This window comes from Cervus canadensis, chromosome 8 (genome assembly GCF_019320065.1).
Source record: "Cervus canadensis isolate Bull #8, Minnesota chromosome 8, ASM1932006v1, whole genome shotgun sequence".
Lineage (NCBI taxonomy): Eukaryota > Metazoa > Chordata > Mammalia > Artiodactyla > Cervidae > Cervus > Cervus canadensis.
In genome coordinates, this window is record NC_057393.1 from 4,853,569 (window position 1) to 4,870,402 (window position 16,834).

The window sequence follows — 16,834 nt, forward strand, 5'->3', positions numbered from 1 at the left end:
TTCCTCTGCCCCACCACCAGGACCCCCCTTCTGGAGAGGGTGGTGACCGCAGGGCAGTGGCATGCCCACCAGCATCCTGGGGACAGACACCCTGGCTGGGGGCGGGGAGCGCAGCGGACCCTCAACCAGACTCGGAGTGGAGGCTGCAAGGAGTTCATCGTGGAAGGCACGGCCCGCTCAGGCTCCGGGGCTGCCCGCTTCCAGGGGGACCCAGGGAGTCGTCTCACGGGAGCCTAACCAATGTCGCGTATCAGAAGCAACAGGGGGTGAGCCTCAGGTGACCAGACACCAGTCACTCCATGGGTCTTCATGCACACTGCTGCCATCAATTAAGCAACAATGACACGCACCCAGCCCAGCCATTCCCACCCTGTCGTTCAGGCCATCAGCTCAGAAGTCACCCCGGGAAGCACGGCCACGCTCCCCACCTGGTGGGCCTGCACACAGACACAACACAGCCCATCGAGCCTGGCTGCACCGGCCTCCAAAATACCGGCCACGAAAGAAAAGTGCCATCTCTGTACGGAACTTACAGATCATTGCCATACTGAAACAAACAAAAAAACGAAAAAGAAAGAAAATCCTCTGCACAGTAAAGTAACTAGGATTGATCTCATTGATTTCTGCCCGGCACTGCCCATTCATTCAGGATGTGCATTTTAATACAACAAATAATAAATCATTTGCTAAACAAAAGCATGCCAGGCACCAGAAGCACCCGCGTGGCTGACCGCCTTCTGAAATACCGCGTGGATGCAGCTGGCCGGGCAGAAACCACACCCAGAGGGCCGGGCCGGTGAGACTCAGGCCAGGCAGACAGAAGAGGCAGGCCTGGGCGTGAGGCGGGAGTCCCTCTCCTCCAGGCTCTGCTGGGGGCTGGCACGTTCGCCTCCTGTGGAAACAGACAGATAGGCTGGGCTTTCAAGTGATGGAAGTAGATGAGGGGCCTCCATTTCCCGAGACCCCAAAGCGTGACCAGGGGGTCAGATACAGGAGGGAGGTGAGGGGTCAGCCTGCCCCTTCTCTCATGAGAACATGAGAAGGAGGCTCAGTCCGAGTCAGGACGTGGTCCCGGGAATGGGCATCGTGACCGCAGCAAGTCTTAGGATGCTCCCCGGGGGGCAGGCATCACCCTCAGGCTCTAAACGAGGGGATCACGTGGGTCCCCAACCATCTCAGACAGATAAAGCCTAAAACAAAAAGGGCAGAATTGGTGTTGTCTTTCAGTTACTTCTTTATGGAGTTTTTCTTTTCCATTATGATTAATCACAGGCTATTGAATACGGTTCTCTGTGCTGTGCAGTAGGACTTTGCTGATTATCCATCCTATAAATAATACTTTGCATCTGAGAACCCCAAACTCCTACCTGTATCCCCCTCAACCCCCTTCTCCCTGAGAAACCACCAGTCTGTTCTCTATGTCTGATTCTGTTTCATGGATCAGTTCACTTGTGGCATAGTTTAGATTCCACATCAGACAGAGCCCAGATGCTGATAAGGGTCTGGAGAAGGCCAAGCTCTTCCATCTGTTTGGTTCCAGCCTCCTCACTCCTGGGTTCCAGGTCCCCTGAGTCACCCGCCGTTCCCAGAGAGGTCATGCCACTTCTCACCGCCAGGCAAGCACAGGGAAGTCTGTCTGGAATGTTCTAGGCCTGTTGGCCGCCAAGGAAACATTCTTGAACATGACGCCAGCTCGCTGGCGAAGCTCTTCCAGGCCCCACTTCACAAGCCCGTGGTGGCAACTCTGCTCCACCTCTGCATCCACATTTACATTATATATGCCCTGGAAACGACCAATTTTGCCCTCCTACGGGTGTAGGGCAGGGGACTCCAACCTCCAGGATCTAATGTCTGATGATCTGAGGTGGAGCTGATGTAATAATTAGAGAAATAAAGTGCACAGTAAATGTAATGCCCTTGAATCATCCCCAAACCATTCCCCACTTCCCACTTAACGGAAAAACTGTCTTCCACGAAACCTGGTGCCAAAAAGTTTGGGGACCGCTGGACTGGAGGGAACCCCCAGGACAGGGGCCGTGACCGCTTCATAACGCCAGGGTTAAGCCCGATTTGAGTACACCACCAATACTCAACAAATGCTTAAATCCCCATCGTCCCTTCCATACCACCTTACAGGCTGCTTCCCCATACTACCCACATTCAATGAAAACCAAGGAAGATCCTTTGAAAGAATATTGTTGGCTGGCTAAGAATAGGCCTCGCTTGGCACAATTCTGTGCAAAATTATTAAATTTCTGGCTCTTGCCTCTTTATATTATGTTGAGCCAAAATCAGGACTTTGCTCCAAGGAATTTAAATGAGCAGACTGATACCATCTCCAATACATGACTGAGCTTTAGCTGATGCTCGCAACACGGCTGAAAAGTAATTTATTGAATTACTGATGCACTTAATAAAGTGCTGCCAAAAGCTCAGAAGGAGAGGGTGCTGAGCCAACTGCACTTGAACTTGAAGGACAGGGTGACTGTTTCAAAGCATTTTTATGTCCAGGACTTAAATGTTCAGCTGTTTATAAAACTAAGGCCACTTTCAGAGCCAGGAAAACCACCTCCTGAAGAAAAGTGTCTACAAGGAATGATTTTACTAGTGACAGGCAGGTTTTGAGAAGCTTTGAAATAACATGGTTGCAAAGGAGAGTTTCTTTTGATTAGCCAACTAAGATGGGTTTATTTGTACATGGTTAAGAAGTTAAAATATTTTAATCTCCTTGGAAGAGCACTTAGGTGTCTAGTAGTCATTAAAGCAAGTACCTTAAGGCAACAGTTTCAGAGCCCAAACTGAATTACTGCAAACCCTTGAATGTCATATAAGGACACACATATTCTGGCTTCTGGTTAATTCACACTGATTCCCCACCCCTGTGCCCCTGGAATTGTGAGAGAGTTTCTCCTTCTGTGGTTCAGTGAGTGTAGTCTAACTGGTAGCCCCATGCTTAAAAGGAGTGACAGGTCACCCTTTTGCTCTCTGAAACCATCTGAAACTACACTCTGGAATTTAATTCCTGCCTACAGGTACCTAGATCCAGGGCTCCCATTCTGGACTGAAAGGGAGTTTGGAGGCCTCCTTAGATGACAACGACTGGAAGATAAAAGCTCAGTATCTGAGTCTCTCTGTCTCCGCTTTGTACCAAGTGCATTAGTATAAAATGGCTATGAGCAGGCCAGCCCTGGGAAAATTGTAAGAAAAACTGACCCCTTGTATCCTCAGAGCCCCTTCTGAGCCATATTTCAAATGACAAAAGAAAAGCTTTATTCCATGACAAGCATCCAGACAGACTGGTGAGTGAGGTGGGGCGGGGGAGTGAGTGAGCGGGGGAGGATGGCCCGTGACATCAAGTCACGGAAGTGGGTGCCCCTCTTCGAGGCCAGCCTGTGGAACAGGAGCAGAAAGCGAGGCCGGGGCTCCCACAGTTTAACGGGGGGCCTGCCGGCCCAGGAGCCGGCACCGACCAGACTCTGAGCCCCCCAACTCCCAGGGCCCTCATGCACGTTGACCAAACAGTCAGGGCCAAGTCTGCTGCAAGCCAACTGAACTCGGCCTAGCCGACCTGTGGGAGCCCCAGGCCAGGGACACTGCCTGACAATACCAAGGCCCTTTGGGGTGAGGGACAAAATAAAAAGGCTGAGTCCAAAGGTCCCTCAGAACAACACATTGTAACCAAGCAGCTAGGCGACAGGACTTTCACAAATCCCGGCTGAGAAGAAACATGGAAATTGTTGGCCCTCGACTGCAAGTATCAGTGACTAATGTTTGGCTGGAAATGACCAAATAGATCTCAGGACATTAATAGCCAAAAATGATGCCTGCGTCTTAGACAGTGGACGTGGCGTGACTTGCTCTGAGGACAAAGCAGATGCGTCCGAGCAGAGATCAGAGTTCAGGTCATCTTGAGCCTGGACACGAGGCTGTGCCATCACCGGCTGGCAAGCTCGCTCAGGTGACGGCAACCCTTCCACACGACAGCTCTGTTGGGGACGTGCGATCGTGGGGACGTCCCCACATTGGGGACGTGTAGGCCCATCGCGCCTACAAACAGGGAAGACCACACCAGGAGGCGTGTGAAGTCACTCGCCCCTAACCTCAGCGCCCAGAGCCCAGCCTTGACCCTATCCCTCTGGTCCAGTCTGTGCTCTGAGCCCTGGGCTGGGTGCCTCCCAGTGACGAGCGGAGCCCGGGGCTTAGATTCACTGTTGGTTCTCAGACAGAGTGAAATGACTGCGATCAGGGGAGAGATCTCAGCACAAAGCCTCCTCTCCTGGTGCACTCTGGGGTCTGTCCACTTCCCGTGGAAGCCGGGCTATTCTGGGAGCTCCGGGCACCTGGCGAGCATCCTTCATCCCTGGGGAGGATGATGCAGCCACGCAGCTGCCGGGGAAGGGGGGACGCTCAACACTCATTCTGGCACGAGCCCCTCTCCCACGTCACACTTACTGCTGCTGGAGCCCAGCCCCAGGGTCCAGACTAGCTTTCCCATCAGTCCCTCACTCCCCACCCAATAAACGTAACAGCAAAGGCTTGTCCAAAATGCTTCAGGATTTTAGCACATGAAAAGCGAAAGTGAAAATGTTAGTTGCTCAGTCATGTCCAGCTCTTTGCATGACCCCAAGGACTGTAGCCTGCCAGGTTCCTCTGTCCATGGAATTCTCTAACCAAGGATAATTTTTCCCCTTCTGTCCTCAAATGGAGTTTCTATTTGTTTCAGGGGGAAAGAAAACGTTGCCCCCTTTTGGGTTATCTCGTCCAGGTTACATTCACCGGCTACACTAACACATCATTGACAGGGATTTTTGCAGAAGCTAATGCTTATGGTCAATGATGTGTTAAGTGGGATTCTTGATTGTACTTGAAACATATTTTAAAACACACATTGAAAAAATGTATTTACTTGGTTCTTTTTTTCTGGAGATCAATATAAAAGGATATGCTGCTTTTCTGAAAGATAATGTTAAAAAAATTTTTTTTTTTAATTTCATAAGCTTCGACAACTCCTTTGAAGTGTATGAGAAGTTGAAAGAAAGACATCAGGCTCACGTTTCTGGCTCTGAGCCGGGAGCTGTGTGAGTTCAAAGAGGCTGCGAACCACATCAAAACTCCTGGGTTCGAACACCTGGGTGGGGTGGCCCTTGATGGACGAGGTTTGGGGAACAGCAGCCAGACGGAGAGAAGCAAAGGAAGCCAGTGTGGTAATCCCCAAACGAGGGCTCTCCTAGCCCGAACCCCGCAGACGCTGCCCCCCCCACAACTGTGCGCCCGCCATCTGTGAAATTCACCGAAACCCCTTTACCTCTGTTGCAGCTGATCTAACACCCCATCCATCCAGAAGGTCATCCAGCACTCTACTATCGGAGAAAAATGTAAGTGACGTGCAACAGTGAGAAGTTAGCGCTCCAGAGGAGCCTTCTGGTGTGTCTGGGGTCAGCACATAAAACTAACAGCACGCTAAAAGTGCCCATGAGCCTAATCATACTCTGTGTAGGCCCGGCACCCAGAGCAGACAGACACGTGGCCCCTGTGGTGACCCAGCAGTGGGAGGCAGCCCAGCTGTGGACGGGGTCCGGGGATGGGGGTGGTGTGGGGGAAGCTGCACCACCTGGACCAAGTGAACAGGGTGAAATCAGCCAGCACCCTGGGGTTAGGAGGGGCTCAGAGATGGCCCAGTGCCCACACGTCTCTCTCTGGAGACAAGAAGTGTGAAGTTCTGAGGGTTTGGGGGGAAGTCCGTGGCTTCACAGCCTTTATTTCCTAGAATAAAGAAGCCCTTCTCTTGACTCTGGGGCCACCCTAGTTCTAGACCATACTGCTTCTTGACCCCGGATTTGGCTGGCTTGCATCTTGCACACAGCCTGGTTTAATCCAGCCTGTGGATGAAGGCTAATGCACATAAAAGACTGCATCTCTGCCTCCCAGATCCCTCTAACACTCAAGAGTCAACGATGTGTGTTAAAGAACGGATTGGTTCAAGGCGCACAGTTCATGTTATGAGATTAGAATACTAAATCACACAGATCTTACATCCTTGTTCAAATTATCATGAAAAAAATAAAGTTAACTGGCATAGCGCACTGCATTGACTTGAACGGGCACTTCAGATGGCATACAAAGGGTATGTTATGTGTCCGCTAGTGTGGATTCTGCAAACACTAATGACCTTAGGTAGAGGGGTTAGGAAGGCTTTGTGGAGACCCAGGCATTTGGAGTGGGCCTTGAGGTATGGGTAGGAGTCCCAAAGATGGAGACAAGGGGGAGGGAGATTCAGGTTAGGAGGCTGAGCAGGCTCCACCTTAGAGGATCTAGGAAGCCTGGGGCTGCCTTCAGGGAGCATGGACCCATGGGTTCACTAGAAGGCAGCGTGCTTGGAATATGCAATTTTTTCCTAGTGATCATCAAATATTAAGAAGGCCAGTCTTTATCTTAATGGATATATTTGTTCCTGTTTTAACAGCAGAACCTCTATCAGGGTAACTCAAACATTATAAATGGAAAAAACGTGTCAAATAAAGAAATGGAAAGTTACTTCCATGGTGTCCCAACTTGCCTCCTGGGGAGGTCATCTGAGGTCGCTTTGTTCCAGGTCAGACAGTCATTTTAGCAAGTATGTTCAGCATCTCTAGAAGCACTGGCTGTGTGGTCCCTAGGCAGGTGTCTCTTCTCTCTCCATCAATGTTTAAAAAAAAAAAAAAAAGGGTGGCTGCCTATCAACCACAACAAACATCCCCTAAAAACACACAAAGGCCTCTACATTCTCAGACCAGTTTCTAAAAATGTTTCCATTTGTCCACTGATGAGTTGCCAGAGCCTCCTGTCAGGTACCTGGCTGGGTGCTGAGAACACAGCATTTTCCTCGGGGAAATAACAATCCAGCCCGTCTTTTCCACAGCAGGATGGAGGCTGGTGAGATTAGAAGGATAAAGGAAACATTAGGCGGTGTTGGGCTGGGTGGGAGGTCACAGGTGTGATGGGACGTGTTGAGTTGGGGGCATTTGCCACCCCAGAAGAAATGCCAAGTGGGCGCCTGAGCCTGGGACTCACAGAGGACAGGCCTAGGACAGGACGTGCTTCTGACCTGTTAAAAGCGAGCAGCTTGGCCTGGGGTGATGCCGCCGGAGAGAAAAGTATAGTGTAGAGGAGACCCTTATCCACGTTCCAGCTCCACGACTAACCAGCCCTCAACTGTGGCCAACTCCTCACGCATCTGCCTTCAAAACACCCTCTCTGATGGACCCTGGGCCCCCACCCCACGGCCACTGCAGCCCCTCTCCGGGTGGATGATTTGCACACACACACCCCCCCACGGATGGATGGGAGGGGTAAAGCATGAGGACATGGAGCTCCAGAAGGCGTCCGCTGGCTTCCGTGGGGCACCGGCCGGGGGAGGCCCCTCCACAGAGCTGAGAAGTGGCCCCGCGCAGGGCTGCGGGCCTGCCAGCAGCTTCACACCCTCTGCGCCTCCACAAGAGGCCTCCCAGTGACAGTCACGGGGCTTCCTCATTCAGTGCCCACCACCTACGTGGCTGGGGGCGCTGAGTGGCTACGGTTTTACATCTAAAACCATCTGGATTCAGCCAACGACCCGCCTTCTATAGAAACAAATCTAGATCTTAGCTCTTGCTGACACGCGGAAAGTTTCCAGGGTGGGTGGGGGGCAGTGGTTGATTCACGAGCATCGCTGCCATCAGTGAACAAAGGCCAGAGGTCATGGTCAGAGGCAGTGCCACATCTGGGAAGGGCCTGTCTCATGTCACCACCTGGCCTTTTGCTCCCCGAAGGCTTCCAGGCTATCCTCAGAAAGCCTGGACCTCCAACGCTCTTCGCACACAGAGTGCTGCCCCATGCCACAAAGGCTGAGTGACCGCGGCGGTCAGGACACCCACAGCCACCCCTTTGCACCCTCCTTCGACTGAGAGCTCTGGTTCTGCAAAGGCTCAGCCCTCCCTTCACCCCCCAGCCCACCCCACCCACAGCTGAAATAGGCATAGGTCTTTATTTTGCAGAATCAGGATTTCACTGACCTTTGAGACACAAAGCCCTCCAAGCACCCGAGGTCAAGGGGCACCCGGGGTCAGGAGCTGGCTGGACAGGGGCACAGGAACTTCTGAAACACGTGACCAGCCTTTGCTGGTTGTCATCCCAACCCACCACCTTCCGCTCTAGAGCACAACTGAGCCGCAATCCTCTTTCCTGGAGTTTCCTGGGTGGGAACTCTGGTAGAGTGGTCCTCATCAGAGATCAATGGCATAATTCTGCAAGTATAATTGTTTCACCTTTCTAGAAAGGCTTGCCAAGCCAGGAAGGAATTTAGGTCAAGTCCAGCACAATCACTCCGGGCTTGGCTCTGCCTCTCCATCCGAGGGGCTGTCCAGCCCTTCCCAGATGGTCCCGGGGAGCTGGCAGGCTTGGCTTTGTGCTGCGCTCCGGCGCAGGAGCTCTGACAGGTCACCCCGGGGACACCGTCGGCCAGTCTGGGCCAGTGGGGAGTGCTCACTTGCCCCAGCGCTCCCTGCCGCATCTCTGAAGCCCCACAGCGCACCCCACTCCCCTGCCCTCCCTGGGAAGGCCAGGGGCGCCCGGACAGCAGCCCACGCAGCTCGCGGAGTTGCTGCAACTCGGAGTCACTTTCTCCGAAGGCTCGGGTCTGACCCCTGCGTGCTGCAGCCCCCAACACACGCGCCCGCACCCCCTCTGGGTCTCGCCTGCCTTCACACACGTCGCCCTGTCGCCATCGCCACCCGCAGGCACACTCGCTCTGCTGGTCCGTTTACCCAGAGGGAGCCCAAGAGAGCTGCCTACCTGGTCGCCAAGTTGGGCTGGCGGGGGACGAGGGGGGTACCCCCACCTCGGGGGGCCCGATGGCGGGGGTCGCTCGCTCCCACAGACGCCGGCACCGGGCGCGCTCCCGGGCCGGCAGCGACCCGGCTCAGGGACCCGGCACCCGGGTGCGGCCCCTCCTTCCCGCGGCGTCGGCCGAGGCGGGGTGTCCCTGGCCTGCTCAGGCCGCCCCGGGCGCACGGCCACCCGCAGGGGCTCGCGGGGGGGCGGGGGCCCGGTCCGCGAACCCTCGCGCGCGCACTCACCTCCCAGGAGCCGGGGCGCTCGCGCCGATCCCGCCGCCGCGGCGACTCCGCATCTCCCGGGGCGCCCGCCCGCCGCCCTCCGGGGCGCCCCGCCGTCCCCGCCGTCCCCGCCGGGCGCGCAGGAGGCTCGTGGGGACGCGCGGAGGCCGCGGGGTCCGGGCGCCGCCTGCGCCGCCGCCGCCGAGCAGGAAATTTGTGGGGCCGGGTCCCCGCGGCCGCCGCCGCCTCCTCCGCGCCGCTGGCTCGGGCTCCGCGGCGGGGGCGGGGGCCGGCGCAGCGAGGAGCGGAGGCGACGCCTGGTGCCCGGCGCGGGGAGCGCACCCGGCCCGCCCCGCAGGGACCAGCCGCCCGCCCCGGACCTTGACCCACGCGGCCGCCCCGCGCGCGGGGACCCTGGCCGCGCGGCCCCACTGCCCGGCCCCGGGCGAACTGTCGGTACCAGGGTGTGACCCTCTTACAAGCGGGAAAGGCCCTTCCTTCTCAGCCTTGGTCCTGGACACCAGGGACTGGAGTGGCTGGACGCCCACTCTGGGTCATGCCCTTGGTTCAGGAGGGCAGAGGGCAGGCGCCCAGAACGTAGGAGAGCCCAGAAATCTCTAGAGCTGCTGTCTCCCTCCCTGTAAAGAGGGAATGGGGGTACCGCTGGGTGGATGTTGTACTGTGCTTAATCTGCCTCCAATGCAGGAGACGCGGGTTCGATCCCTGGATGGGGACGATCTCCTGAGGTGGGCATGGCCACCCACTCCAGTATTCTGGGCTGGACAAGAAGGGACAGAGGAACCTGGCGGGCTACAGTCCATGGGGCCGCACAGAGTCGAACAGGACTTAGCAGGCAGGCGTGCACTTGTCATTGAGGCAGCAATCTGCAGGCACCGGAGGAGAAGGGCCTGCCAGGAAGGGTCTGAACCCGGTCTTCTCAGGGACTGCTTTCTGGAAGACTTCCTGAAAGCTTCCTGGAGAAGTTTCAGAGTGAAGGGAATCCCGCGGGGAAGGGCAGAGAGGACACCCGTTGTGTTAACTTGGTTCTGAGCCTTGGTGCTGTGCCCTCCAGGTTAGGCTCCGGCTCCCGCGCTCACGTGGGAGATGCCTCCTCCTGGCAGGGACCTCACTCAGGAGGGCTTGTGAAGGACAGGACCGATGGTGAGCAGGTGGCACTTAGGGGATGTACCCTGCCTGCATCAGTAGCCAGCAGACACCTCCTGGGACTCCTGGCACCTGTTCTGGACACAGCTGTAGTCTCCAAAGGCCGGGGAGGGTGGCCGCCTATCGGCTGGGACCATCTGCAAATCTGCAATGCTATATATCCCTTCCACATGGTGTAAAGAGAGATGAAAGAGTGCAGAACTTGAACTCGGCGCTTTGCCCACGCTGTCCCTGGGCACCTGTTTGGTGCCAGGGCTTTAAATACCATCTCCACGCAGGGAGCTCCAAAACAGCGTAGCCTATGTGGCCCTCTCCTCCACGCTCTGACCTCCTGGTTGTCTGCCAGGCAGACCCAGCCCTTGCTCTGACTCTGTTTCTCTGCAGGCTTCCTGTCTCCCCTCGTCCCATCTCTAACGCAGCCCAACGTCCATGTCCTGTCTAGCTCCTAAGTGCCTCTTGACTGTGTCCCCTCCTTTCTGCTCCACCGCCTGCATCTGATGACTACAGTGTCCCCCAACTTCAGACTCATTCTTTTTTTAGGCAGTCCATTCTAAGCACACCATCAAGGGAGACCCCTCCAAATGAAACCAGTTCCTGCCAATTTTCTGCTTAAAAGCTTCCATTTGGAATAAAAGCCATATTGCTGGGAGGCTCTGCCTGACGTCTCAGCAGCTCCCGGGCCCTGGGCTCCAGCCCCCCAGCACCCTCTCTCAGGGTCAGAGTCCAGCTCTTCCCCACCTGGGACTCCCCGCCTTGGTACCTGGCCAGCACCTTCCTCCTGACTGCCTCTGGGAAACGACCCCGCACCGCTCCCTTCTGCTCCACATGTGGATACACACACAAGGTGTATCCCCTTGTTGGGAACACACTGATTCCCTTGTTGGGTGTCAGTCTTTCCTCCCTCCTGCCCCTCCCCCTCCTCAGGGCAGTGAGCTCTGAGACAGTCCACGCCGCGCCTGCTCCATCACCTCTCCATCTCCAGCTCCTGACACAACACCATAGCTGGGAGGGGCCCAATAAAAGCCTGTGGACTGACAGATCAGAGGCGGAAGGGCCCCGGCTGCAGCGCCAGGCAGCCCGGTCACCGTGGAGCCCAGCAGGGCAGTCGGCTGCCTCTGGAGCACGCCCTGGGGGGAACAGCCCAGGTCAGGTGGGGCCAGGTAGGCCGGTGACTCCACCCAGCAGTCAGTTCCCAGCCTCGGTGGCCTCCGGAGCCAGACTTCCGCACAGGAGGCGATCGTTTCAAACCCTGATGAGCACAGTTTTGCTTGTTAACACTGCAGGGCTGCAGAGGCGGAGACTGTGATGCAAGACGAGAGGACAAGTTGCCTTTGTCAGACATCTGCTGCTGGAAAGTCCACAGCCGGGGGAACATGGCGTGGGCAGATGGCCCCGCTCTCCCAGTAATGTCCTCTCTGCGGGACCCCAGGGATGCTTCCTGGAATTAAGCAATCTCCCTCAACCTCCGAAGTCTAAAGGTCTAAAGACATTCATCGCTGTCACACAAGAGCATGTTGTCAGAGGCATGCCTCCAGGGTCACGTTGATTTCCCTTTGGAAGCCCTTTGACCCTCCATATCCATCTTCCTTCCGCCCCTCCTGACTTCAGAGTCAGCTCCCTTATTCCTGAGGCTCTGAGGACCACCCGCAGCCTCTTGCCATCCTGAACACCTATGCACTCTCATCTTTATGACCCCAGAACACAGCCCTTCTTACTAACCCAGCTTCCTCTTTAAGCCCTGAGGCACTTCCTGTTTAAACTGTCTTCCACCCTACATAGGCTCTCCTCCTGCCTGTCTCTCCCCTCCTCCTCTTCCCCAAGCCCCGCATCCCCTTTCCTTTAAAACACAGCTGGATGCTAGAACAGCATTGAAACATGTATATTATCTAGGGTGAAACAGATCACCAGCCCAGGCTGGATGCATGAGACAAGTGCTCGGGCCTGGTGCACTGGGAAGACCCAGAGGAATCGGGTGGAGAGGGAGGTGGGAGGGGGGATCGGGATGGGGAATACATGTAAATCCATGGCCGATTCATGTCAATGTATGACAAAAACCACTACAATATTGTAAAGTAATTAGCCTCCAACTAATAAAAATAAATGAAAAAAATAAAAAATAAAATAAAACACAGCTGGAGGCAGTCTTCCTGGGGCTAGTGAGGCAAACTGTTGTTGTGTGTCTCCCATTTTACTGGAGGACGGGGCCTCTGGATTTCTCTGCAGCAACCCAGATAATGCTCGTCACGCTTTAAGGGCTCAACAGATGCCAATTAATGTTAAGATGTTGAGGCCAGAAATGGTCTCTAGAAGAAGAAGCAAAAAAAAAAGGCAAACTTGGATCTGTAGAGAGAAATGAGCTTGCGTTTAAACATCGTCCAGAAACATGAACAAAAATCATTCAGCAGTCGGAGATAAAAGCAGAAGGACTTGGTGACTGTTGACTGCAGAGCAGGGGCAGAAAGGAGGGCTAGTTTCAGGACCTGTTTCCACACAGAAGCAGTTCAGGTTGGCTACTCCAGTCTCTAGAATGTCCCAGAGTGAGTAACTCTAGGGGATCCAGAACCTTCCATTTTCATATTGCCCATCTATTATCCCTCTTCTTTTCCCAAATTATGCCCAAGTGTTAACATTGACTAACCAGTGAACTCACAAGGCCAGGCCCTTTGCGGGAAATTTTCTCTATTGTCACAGAAAAACCAATAATTCTCTCCTCTAGGTCCTCACAGCATTCTAACCCCCTTTTCCCACCTTGAATTACTTTTTGTTGGTGAATTATTGTGTATTATAGAGATCATTCAACATTCAAAAAACTAATATTATGGTGTCTGGTCTCATTGCTGTCATGCAGTTGCTAAGCCATATCTGACTCTGTGACCCCATGGACTGCAGCCCGCCAGGCTTCCCTGTCCTTCACTATCTCCTGGAGCTTGCTCAAACTCAAGTCCATCGAGTCAGTGATGCCATCCAACCATCTCATCCTCTGTCTCCCCCTTCTCCTCCTGCCTTCAATCCTTCCCATCATCAGGGTCTTTTCCAATGAGTTGGCTCTTTGCATCATCAGGTGGCCAAAGTGTTGGAATTTCAATTCAAGGCAAATAGGTGGTGGAAAAGTGGAAATGGTGACAAATTTTATATTTTTGAGTTCCAAAATCACTGTGGATGGTGACTATAGCCACAAAATTAAAAGACATTTGCTCTTTGGAAGGAAAGCTGTGACAGACCTTGACAGCGTATTAAAAAGCAAAGACATCACTTTGCTGACAAAGGTCTGTAAGGTCACAGCTATGCTTTTTCCAGTAGTCATGTACAGATGTGAGAGGTGGACCATAAAGAAGACTGAGTGCTAAAGAATTGATGCTTTCAAATTGTGCTGGAGAAGACTCTTGAGAGTCCCTTGGGCAGCAAGGAGATAAAACCAGTCAATCCTAAAGGAAATCAACCTTTGAATATTTGTTGAAAGGACTGATGCTGAAGCTGAAGCTCCAGTACTTTGGCCACCTGATGCAAGGAGCTGATTTGTTGGAAAAACCCTGATCAACAGTCACAACAAGTGTACAATTTAATGGATGAAGACAAACGCTTCTATCAAGATACTGAACATATCACTCTAGAAAGGTCTCTTGTGCGTTTTCCTGGAAAATTCTCCACTTCTCCTAAAGGTAGCTCCTGTTTTGATGTCTGTTACCATAAATAGCTTAACCTGATCTTAAACAGAAGCTTAAACGGAATCATAGAGTGTATACTCTTCCATTTCTAGTTTCTTTCACCCAGCAAAATCTCTTCCAAGTTTCACGGTATATTACCCATATCAACATTTAGGCAATTTATCTAGTAATTTAGGCAATATATCTTTTTTTCCTCTCACTACTTTAAAGATTTTCTCATTGTGATTGTTTTAGAAATTTTATTAAATTACATCTTAGTGCAGTTTTCTTTGTCTCTTTCACAGTTGGGATTAGTCCTGCTTCTTAGTTCATAAAGTATATCTTACAGGTTATAATATCAGTTTGCAGTTTTCATCATATTTGGGAACTTTTCAGCCATTATTTCTTCAAAAATGTTTTCTGCTTGTCCCCTTTGCAGGGAATTCATTTATGTACGTAACATCTCCTAACATTGTCCCATAGGTCCCTGAAGCTCTTTAAATTTTAAGCCTTTTTCCGTCTGTCTGTTTCAGTTTGTCCAGTTTTTACTGCTCTATATTTAAGCCTGACAATCATTTCTTTTACAATGCTTAATCTTCTCCTAAGTCCTTCTGGAGAAATTTTCATTTCAGATATTGTGTCTTTAGGTCTTAGAATTTTTATTTGATTATTTTATTTTATTTTTTTTCTCCCCTTTATCTATTTATTTTTTTTTCCAGTGGGTTTTGTCATACATTGATATGAATCAGCCATAGATTTACACGTATTCCCCATCCCAGTCCCCCCTCCCAGAATTTTTATTTGGTTATTTTAAAACTAATTTTTATTTCTTTGCTAAGGTTCTTCATATTGTATTCAGCTTTTCTTTTAAACCCTTTAATATATTCATTATAACACTTCTAAATTCTTGGCTAATTTTAGCATCTGTGTCATCTTTGAGTGTGCATCTATTGAGTTTTTTGGTCCTTATAGATTTTCCTGCTTCTTTGTTGGTCTATTTTTTTTTTTTTTAATCATTTGCTGGATGCAACACTGGTTAAATCTTCTGTTAGAATAGGTCTATAGAAATCCTTACTGTAAGCCTAGAATACGTGCACGCATGGGAAGTCACCTTAGTCGTGTCCGACTCTTTGCGACCCCATGGACTGCGGCACGCCAGGCTCCTCCATCCTTGGAATTTTCCAGGCAAGAGTACTGGAGTGGGTTGTCATTTCCTTCTCCAGGGGATCTTCCTGACCCAGGGATGGAACCTTGGTGTCCCGAATTGCAGGCAGACGCTTTACTTTCTGAGCCACCAGGGAAGCCCTTAAATAGCAGTTAACTTTATACTTAAAAAATCAGGAACACACATGCATGACTCAAAAGGAAAAAGGCTCAACAAGTATAACAATGAAGAATGTAAGTATCGTTGCTTCCTTATTCCCCAGACAACCAGTTCACCTTTTTTGAGACAAACTTAGTTACCGGTTCCTCGTCTGTCCTTCAGAGTAAACATATACGCATATGGATTTTCTGTTACCTAAGTTGCATGATGTGGTTATTTTTCCACACCAGTACTTCTAGACTTGCTTTGTTCATTTAGCCACCAGAGCCAATATGTGGTGCCCCAGAATGTATTTAACTCTGCTTCTGTTGTAGACCACACAGGTTATTCCCAGTCATTTTCTAATGCAATGTGGAGTATATGTGTTCATATGCCATTTCAGGTATATGACGTATGTATGAATATAGAATTCTCAGTCACCATATAGGTTTTTTTTATTGGAGTATAATTGATTTACAATGTTGTGTTAGTTTCCGCTGTACAACGAAGTGACTCAGCCACATGTAGACATATACCCGCTCCCTCTGGAACCTCCCTCCCACTCCCCCTCCCACCCATCGAGGTTATCACAGAGCACTATACACAGGTTATCACTCTGTGCGCTATATATAAGTTGTCTTTTAAAAGCAGATGAGCAGTATGACTCTCTCTCTCATGATTCTCTGGAGATAAATTTTCACATACATGAGTATGACTGGCAATGGCCAGTCCACCTGTAATGACAAATTGCTTAATTACTTCTTACATGATTAAAACAGTTGGAATCAATCCCTTAAGTAAACGGACATCTAGAAATTGGAGTAAATACCACTGGAAGGCCAACCAATAAAGCAATTTAACACCTTCCATGACCTGCTTCAAGTGATTCGTGGAACTCCCACCTAGCCCTCATTCAAAAAATCATAGAGCTTTATGCTTTGGAAAAAGTGTATTTTCCCCTCAACTTCTTTGAGAAACTTGAAGACCTTCAACAGATTCCTAGCAGAAAGAAATGAGTTAATTTTTTTTCACCATGAAGTTAATATCTGTAATCCACAGAAAGTTTTCACTCATGGAATGATTTAGTATTCTCCTAGTTTTTGCCTTACTTTTGGTTTGCTTCAGGAACCAAGGAAAATGTTGGTAATGTAATATAATACAGAGTTGAGATACCAAGTAAAGTTTCTCAAGAAACAGGAGATAGACAACCATTTCTTATCAGCTATTAAAGCAGGATAGAAATTTGGTTTTTAAATATTTAGTTGTATGAAACATCGAAATGCTAAGAAAGACTTTTATGTGTTAAAAAAATGCCTCTTTGAAAAACAAATGTTGTATGATATCACTTACCTGTGGAATCTAAAATATGACACAAATAAACTTATCTAAGAAATAGAAACAGACAGATATGCAGATTAGACTTGTGGTTGCCAAGGGAGAGGACGGAGAAGGGTGAAGTGGGAGTTTGGGGTTAGCAGATGCAAAGTATTACATATATAAATATATATATATACATATATATATATAGAGAGAGAGACTGGATAAACAAGGTCTTACTGCATGGCAGTGGGAGCTGTATTTGATATCCTGTGATAAATCATAATGGAAGAGAATATGAAAAAGAACATCTATGTATAACCGAATCACTTTGC

General features: G+C 50.9%; 1 protein-coding gene across 8 annotated transcripts in view; it reads right to left on the bottom strand.

The window, feature by feature from the left end:
- PTPRE (protein tyrosine phosphatase receptor type E) overlaps positions 1 to 9,333 on the bottom strand; it is a 179,707-nt gene extending 170,374 nt beyond the window's left edge. For 7 of the 8 annotated variants that reach the window (XM_043475102.1, XM_043475100.1, XM_043475099.1 and 4 more), the window contains exon 1: positions 9,093 to 9,333. The gene's annotated coding sequence lies outside the window, so the exon portion shown is untranslated. Of the gene's footprint in view, positions 1 to 8,808; positions 8,984 to 9,092 lie in introns of those variants that run through there. The other variant, XM_043475093.1, reaches the window with a different exon arrangement.
- Between the last annotated feature and the right edge of the window lie 7,501 nt (positions 9,334 to 16,834).